Source organism: Lacerta agilis, chromosome 9, assembly GCF_009819535.1.
Source record: "Lacerta agilis isolate rLacAgi1 chromosome 9, rLacAgi1.pri, whole genome shotgun sequence".
Taxonomy (NCBI): domain Eukaryota; kingdom Metazoa; phylum Chordata; class Lepidosauria; order Squamata; family Lacertidae; genus Lacerta; species Lacerta agilis.
Window position 1 is genome coordinate 73,305,496 of NC_046320.1, and position 7,978 is coordinate 73,313,473.

Below are 7,978 nucleotides of genomic sequence, written 5' to 3' on the forward strand. Positions count from 1 at the left end.
CATATTCTCTCTCTCCCCACAAACACTTGCTCTTTTTTATTTTATGGTCCTGAGTGGCCCAAAGGTAAAAAACAGTCCAGCTCTTCTTAAGTTTGCCTCTCTCCCCCACCGCCTGATAGTTTTTCCTAAGCCAATGTCTCCATCTCCTTGCCAGAGGACCTTAATCAATGTCTGTTTGTCAGGGGTTATGCCGGGAGAGGAGGTTTTAGTGTCTCTGTTCTATAAATAATTCTTAGATCCTCTTAGAAAATTGGGATTAGGGGAATTGATGTACCTGGTGTGGTCTCGCTCCAAACCGCCAGCGTCTCGTATCCCATCCTTAAACAAGCCTACAACCCAAGCCTGTTGCGGAATGGTTGAGGGATCTGGGGGTGTTTAGCCTGGAGGAGAGGAGACCGAGAGGAGATAGGACTGCCATCTTCAAATATCTGAAGGGCTGTCCCCTGGGAGATGCAGCAAGAGGGAGATTCTGACTGGACATTAGGAAGAACTCTCCGGGAGCGAGAGCCATTCAACAGTGGAATGGACTCCCTCTGAAAGTGGTGGGCTCTCCTTCGTCGGAGGTTTTAAAGCAGAGGTTGGGTGGCCCTCTGTCGGATTCAAACTGTGACTCCTGCATTGCAGGGGGTTGGACTAGATGACCCTTGGGATCCCTTCTAACTCTACAATTCTATGCTTCTATGATTCTCTGTGTTAAAGTGTGTATATATACAGTATATGTTAAAGGCTGATCACCGAAGAATTGATGCTTTTGAATTCTGGTGCTGGAGGAGACTCTTGAGAGTCTCATGGACTGCAAGAAGATCAAACCTATCCATTCTCAAGGAAATCGGCCCTGAGTGCTCACTAGAAGGACAGATCCTGAAGCTGAGGCTCCAGTACTTTGGCCACCTCATGAGAAGAGAAGACTCCCTGGAAAAGACCCTGATGTTGGGAAAGATGGAGGGCACAAGGAGAAGGGGGCGACAGAGGACGAGATGGTTGGACAGTGTTCTCGAACACGAGTTTGGCCAAACTGCGGGAGGCAGTGAAGGATAGGCGTGCCTGGCGTGCTCTGGTCCATGGGGTCACAAAGAGTCGGACACGACTGAACGACTGAACAACAACAACAACAACAACAACAACAACAACAACAACAACATGTTAAAGGCTGCTGCCTGATTCGCCAGGAGCACTTTAAAAAAATTGTTCAGAATAATTATTTTTTGAATAAACTAATTCGATTGAAGAAACTAATTGAATAAGCTAAGCAAATAGCTGGCGAAAGAGGGCAACATTCTTTTTTATGGATTGCTTTTGTTTTTATATATTACTAACCTGGGTGTATGTATGTATGTATGTATGTATGTATGTATGTATCCATCACAGAAAAGTGAGTTGTATGGCTCATATTAATGAGGGGCGAGAAGTTGGAGGCAGCAATGCTCCTGGTCATCAGGACTTATTCACCCTTCCTCCTGTTTCACCGCTTTCTCCCACCCCCACCCTGGGGAAAACCAGTCTTCAAATAGAGCAAACAGCAATTTGACTTTTCTCTGGCTTCAGCCAGCAACTGATTGATCCCTGGGTAATGCAAGGTCCTTTTTGCATTGTGTCATTTAAGTGAAACCATTTCAGTGACAGTCTTTCTGAAACTCTCTCCAGAGACTTTGTCCTGGGAACTTATTCCACAATTGGTCAGCCCAACAGAGCAGCTTTTAATTCCTTCCTTTGGTTCAGAGTAGTAGTGTCCTTCACCTCACTGGTTTTAACAGTTATTGATAACGCTGTTCATTTAGCGCAGGAAACCAATCACATTGTTGTTGTTGTTGTTGTTGTTGTTGTTGTTGTTGTTGTTCAGTCGTTCAGTCATGTCCGACTCTTTGTGACCCCATGAACCAGAGCACGCCAGGCACGCCTATCCTTCACTGAATCCCGCAGTTTGGTCAGACTCATGCCAGTCGCTTCGAGAACACTGTCCAACCATCTCGTCCTCTGTCGTCCCCTTCTCCTTGTGCCCTCCATCTTTCCCATCATCAGGGTCTTTTCTAGGGAGTCTTCTCTTCTCATGAGGTGGCCAAAGTCTTGGAGCCTCAACTTCAGGATCTGTCCTTCTAGTGAGCACTCAGGGCTGATTTCTTTAAGGATGGATAGGTTTGATCTTCTTGCAGTCCATGGGACTCTCAAGAGTCTCCTCCAGCACCATAATTCAAAAGCATCCATTCTTCGGCGATCAGTCTTCTTGATGGTCCAGCTCTCACTTCCATACATTACTACTGGCAAAACCATAGCTTGAACTATACGGACCTTTGTCGGCAAGGTGATGTCTCTGCTTTTTAAGATGCTGTCTAGGTTTGTCATTGCTTTCCTCCCAAGAAGCAGGCGTCTTCTAATTTCGTGACTGCTGTCACCATCTGCAGTGAAGAACACAAATGCTTCTTCTTCTTCATCGTCATCAAGCACCAACAGTGGTTGGTGCTTTATAAAATGGAGTTGGAAGGGCTTCTTGCAGTGCAGGAATCACAACTAAAGCATCCCTGGCAGGTAACCATCCACATGTCTTAAAAATAAAAAACTTGTAGACGATGATTAGAACCTACTTGAGAAAAGGTCATTTCTAGTACAGCCTCCTCCAGCCTGATAATTTCCAGGTATTTTGGACTACAACTCCAACATGTGCTGTCTGGGGCTGATGGGAGTTATAGAATCATACAATTGTATAGTTGGGAGGAACCCCCAAGGGCCATCTAGTCCAACCCCCTGCAATGCAAGAATCTCAGCTAAAGCATCCATAGCAGATGGCCAGCCAACCTCTGCTTCAAAACCTCCAAGGAAGGAGAGTCCTTCCTTGGGTAGTTCATACTGTCAGAAAGATTTTCCTGATGTTTAGTCAGAATTGACTTTCTTGTAACTTGAAGCCATTGGTTCGAGTCCTACCCTCCAGAGCAGAAGAAAACAAAACTGTTCCTTCTTCCACATGACAGCCCTAAATATATTTGAAGATGGCTACCATATCTTCTCTCATTCTTCTCTTCTCCAGGCTAACCATACCCAATTCCCTCAACTGTTCCTCACAAGACTTGGCTTCCAGACCCTTGATCATCTTGGTTGCCTTCCTCTGCACACATTCCAGCTTGTCAATATCCTTCTTAAATTGTGTTGCCCAGAATTGGACATAGTTCTCCAGATGTGGTCTGACTAAGGCAGAATAGAGTCTAAGAATGTCTAGAGGGCCGCCAAACTGGTGAAGGTTGCTCTGCTGTCTCATCAAAGGGCAGGCAAAATGCCAAAAAAACGAGTCTTCAAACCTATGGCTTTTTATTCCTGTGCACAAGTATGAAGATTTAATAGGTGTCTTAATTGTTTAGTCATACAAAAGGGTGACTAGGAATTAAAATGCCTAAAAACTACCCTAAAGCACCAGTGGCACAATCTCACGTCAACACGTTGAGGTCAAGGAGTAACTGGGAAAAGACCTTTTGAGCTAACAGTCCCTCCAGATGTTCAGCAGTGAGAAGTTGCCAGAGGTTAGCATGTAATGAACGAAGCCGAAAGAACTGTGAGTTAGCCAAGGGCCATGCAAGGAGCTGTCTGCCAAAGTTAAGATTTGATCCTTGTCTTCTGCAACCAATCCTGACCTCTCAAGAAGTGGTGCCCTAAACCTTACCCCTGAAGAAGTTTTTATTAACCTTGGATGGAAACACCCCACCAAAGGGGACACCCACAACTTTCTGAGGCAACCTATTCCGCTGCTGAACCAATTTAGAAGAGGGAACGTGACTAAATCTTCCTTTCTCTCCTGCTTCGTTCCCCTTGTGTTCTCCATCCATCGTCATTTTTACAGTTTTCAGCCGAATTCTCTGACAACCTCTTTAGGTTCCTGACAGGCAAAGAGATATATGCAGCAAGGCTTCGTCTAATACCATCTTCTCTTTAAGCAGAAAAAGGGAGGTTGTAGGGGAGGAAATCTGTCAGGATATAAATTTATGGCAAAATGTCCATTTGTTTTGTTTTTTGCCTCCATTTTCCTCCTTTGAAGCCTGCTCCCTCCCCAGATTGTCAGATGTTTCTTTACAGGAGAGAGAGAGAGAGAGAGAGAGAGAGAGAGAGAGAGAGAGAGAGCATATCCTTTGTCTTCTTTTTCTGCCCCCTCTCATATGCTGTTCCAAACAGGAGGAGAATTTAAGTTGGAACAGGTCGCAGATGTGGAACCAGCAAGAGCAGACTTGAGTGAAGACCGTCTCTTTCGTGGAGTTCATCCAAGGGTCAGAAAACTTGGCTGCGGTGGGACAGAGCAGGATGGAGAAGACAGGGTGGGGGGGAAGAGAGAGAGGGAGAACCCGAGAGGACGAGGGTGTCACCACTAGCTGGGACATTGGGCAGATGCGGAGAAAAAGTTGATGGCCGAGCAAGTGGTGGGTTGGGCTCGGAGGCCACCCCCGATGCTTACGCCAGGTTAGCCGGAGAGGGAATGATCCATAGCTCAGTGGTAGAGCATCATTTTTTGCACCCAGAAGGTCGCAGGTTCAATCCCTGAAGGCACCTTGAGTTAGGGCTGAAAGTCTGGAAAGCCACTGCCAGTCAGTGCAGACAGCACCAAATGAAGAAGAGAGAGGAAGAAGAGTTTTGGATTTGATATCCCGCTTTTCACTACCCGAAGGAGTCTCAAAGCGGCTAACATTCTCCTTTCCCTTCCTCTGTGAGGTGAGTGGGGCTGAGAGACTTCAGAGAAGTGTGACTAGCCCAAGGTCACCCAGCAGCTGCATGTGGAGGAGCGGAGACGCAAACCCGGTTCCCCAGATAACGAGTCTACCGCTCTTAACCACTACACCACACTGGCTTCCCGTGATACTAAACCATGGACTTATCCACACTTACCTTTCACCCCGTGCTTTCTAGCACAGGAGCCAGCTCCTAGGGACTGAGGTTCCTTTGGACACCCAATAAAATATTTGAGGATGCTGGGGCTCCCCAATATTAATAGGCATTGCCATTCAAATGGTGTTCATGCGCTGTTTCAATTATGCGGGGCATAATTATGCGGGTGATCGATTATGTGGGGCAGGGCTTACTGCCCCATCCCAAATATTTTATTCAAGTTGGCACCCCTGCTTTCTAGGCACAAGTCTGCACTTTCCCAGTCCATGTCCAAGAGCTCCCCACCCCACCCCGCCCCAACCCCAACCCCCACCACTTTCCCCAAGAAAACACGCTCTCTAATGCTGAATTGGAACAAACATCAATTCTTTGTTTTCTGCAGATTGCCGTTTGATCCGATCCAGTGGTAAAGAACAAGTTTTTGCCGGGAAAGCGGGGGTGGAAAGTGCTCAGACATGGAGTTTTAGCAGAGGAAAGTGTGGATGGGCTGGAGACTGTGCGAGAAATGGAAAAAGCCGCTGAGGCCTGCAGGATTCTCTACTGTGCCATTGCCACTGTGGTGTGAGGCTGTCCCAGATTTCCAGAAGGAAAGAGACTGTTGCAGAGGCTCACCTGTCAGGGATGCTTTAGTTGTGTTTAGGGGGTTGGAGTAGATGACCCCTGGGGGTATCTTCCAAGTCTACAAGTCTACAATTCTACCAATATCCTTATCGCTTTACAGTTTGCTTGTAGATATTCAATAAACCATTTCCATTCTTCTATAAAAACTTTGTTATCTTGATTTCTTATTCTTGCGGTAAGTTTCATCCTTTCTGCATATTCCATAGGTTTTTGGATCCATTCTTCCTTTGCTGGGACTTCTCCTTCTTTCCATTTTGGGGTGAATATGCACACTGGGGTTTTGCAATGTTCTCTCCAGACACAGTTGTGTGTCTGAATACCCTTTATTTATGCTCCACAATAACCCCCCAAAAAGCCAAATGGCAACAAATGTGGGTTTTTGCAAGATAAAAAAGAAAAAAATAAAGAACTCAGATATGGAGCGTGAATGTGTGGACTGTGCCTGAAAAGCAGGGTGCAAAAGGAAGTCTGGATGAGCCCTGAAAGGCCCCCAAGGTCACCCAGTGAGCTTCATGGTTGAGTGTAGGATTCGAACCCAGGCCCCCCAAGGTCCTAGTCCAGAACTCTGACCACTGCACCACCGTGGCTCTTAGAGGGTCTCTGCTAAAGCAGAAAGCCTGCTGGACAAATAGAAAAAGAGCTTGAAACAAAATAAAAAATAAATAAAAATTCCTTCCAGTAGCACTTTAGAGACCAACTAAGTTTGTTCTTGGTATGAGCTTCTGTGTGCATGGAAACTTCTTCAGATACGCTGAAACAGAAGAAGAACAAACTTAGCTGGTTTCTAAGGTGTTACTGGAAGGAATTTTACTATTTTTTATTTTCTTTCGACTACGGCAGAGCAACACGGCTACCTACCTGTAACTAGAAAAAGAGCTGAAATTTTAAATGATGCAAAAAGAAAAAGGATGAAAATAACCACTGAATGAAAGAAAAACAGTGGTTATGATCTCACGTTGTTAGAGCAAAGAAAACAGTGAGTTTGGTCACACTTCATCACCAAATTTCTCATTCCGGAGGAAAATAGAAATTGCTCATTTTTCAACAAATGCGTGGTCCAAAATTGAGTTTTCTTTCCCTTGGACGTAGTAAGCAAACTTATACACCATTGCTCTATTCCAAATGGTAAAGAACCATTTTGACAAAGGCGGGGGAGTCAGCCTGTGTACATTGAAATTGACATTTTAGCTGCTATCAAGAGACCAGTAACTATTTCCACATCAACAATTGCAACACAGCCTTCCAAGTAGGAACTCCCTTCTCTGGAGACTTGCCAGAGCTCTGCTCTCCGAAAAATCCTGACCAGCGACAAGTTCTTGCTAATAAGGCGCATGAGTTCAACTAAACCTCCGTGTGTATTCCAAAGGTAAAGGGGAACACATCACCACCCCCCAAAGCATCCTGGGAGCTGTAGAGGTGCTGGGAATTGTTACAAAATCATTGTAGAGACGGGAGGGATTCCCAAGGGTCATCTAGTCCAACCCCTGCAAGGTAGGAAGATGTTTCACATTGTCGGTTCATTCGCCGTATTCCTAGCCCCCTTGTCAATCCCAGAGCAAGGAACAAAGTGACTGAAATAAGTAGAGACAAACAATAGACAAAAATTGCACAAAGCAAACACAACGACAACCACATAATTTAATATTTCCGATTTACATTTATATTGAATGAGCCACGCAATATAAAGTATTCATTAGATAAAGTTAAATTAAGTTAACGGAAAACAACTTCATGCAACAGTGTGTAAATAATGGTTTAATTGTAAATTAGTACAATGGGTATAGTCGGAGGTTTCTTTTCTTTGCTGATTCAAACAGTGGATAACGTTATGTCTTTGCCTTTATTCACACTTTCATTCTTCTTTCTCTTTGTTTTTTCTTTCTTCTGTTCTGTTCTTTTTATATTTATATTCTTTATAATCTTTATAACATAGTGAATATTATTTTGTTGGTATTGCATGTATTTTAAGAATCTGTTTGTTTAATAAAATCTTCAATTAATAATAATAATAATAATATTTCCGATTTAATGGAATACAGGCCTCAAGGCTGCCAGGTCGTGATGTGCAGGTGGATTTGCTGGCTCCCCCCATCACTTTTCTCCACACTTTCCCCCAACTGAGGGCCCTCGAGATGCCTCAGACTACAAAACCCATCATCCAAAGGCAGTGCGATGCTGGCATGATGGGAGCTGTAGTCCCAAACCACTAGGGTTAAACCCACTCAATACAATGCAATGCAATACAAAAAATACAAATACAAATACCTTTATTGGCATTACAAGTTAAGACATTTCAAATCACTGGGATAAATTTGAAAGGCACAGGAGTGAGGCTGTCGAGGGCCACAAGGCACTCGATGGTTCTGCTTCACCCTGTCTATTCCTTAGAGGGATGATTCACCAAGAACCCTTTTGGGTCAGGTAGAGATTAAAAAGGAAGCGACTGAGGCAGTAACGTCCTTGTCCCTATCCGCTAGGACAGGTATGTCTAACAGGTAGA

General features: G+C 44.7%; 1 non-coding gene across 1 annotated transcript; it reads right to left on the reverse strand.

Moving 5' to 3' along the window:
• Positions 1–6,070: 6,070 nt before the first annotated feature.
• On the reverse strand, positions 6,071–6,130 carry LOC117053537. Its single transcript, XR_004427408.1, has one exon. It is a non-coding gene; the product is annotated as a U7 small nuclear RNA (small nuclear RNA).
• Positions 6,131–7,978: the final 1,848 nt, after the last annotated feature.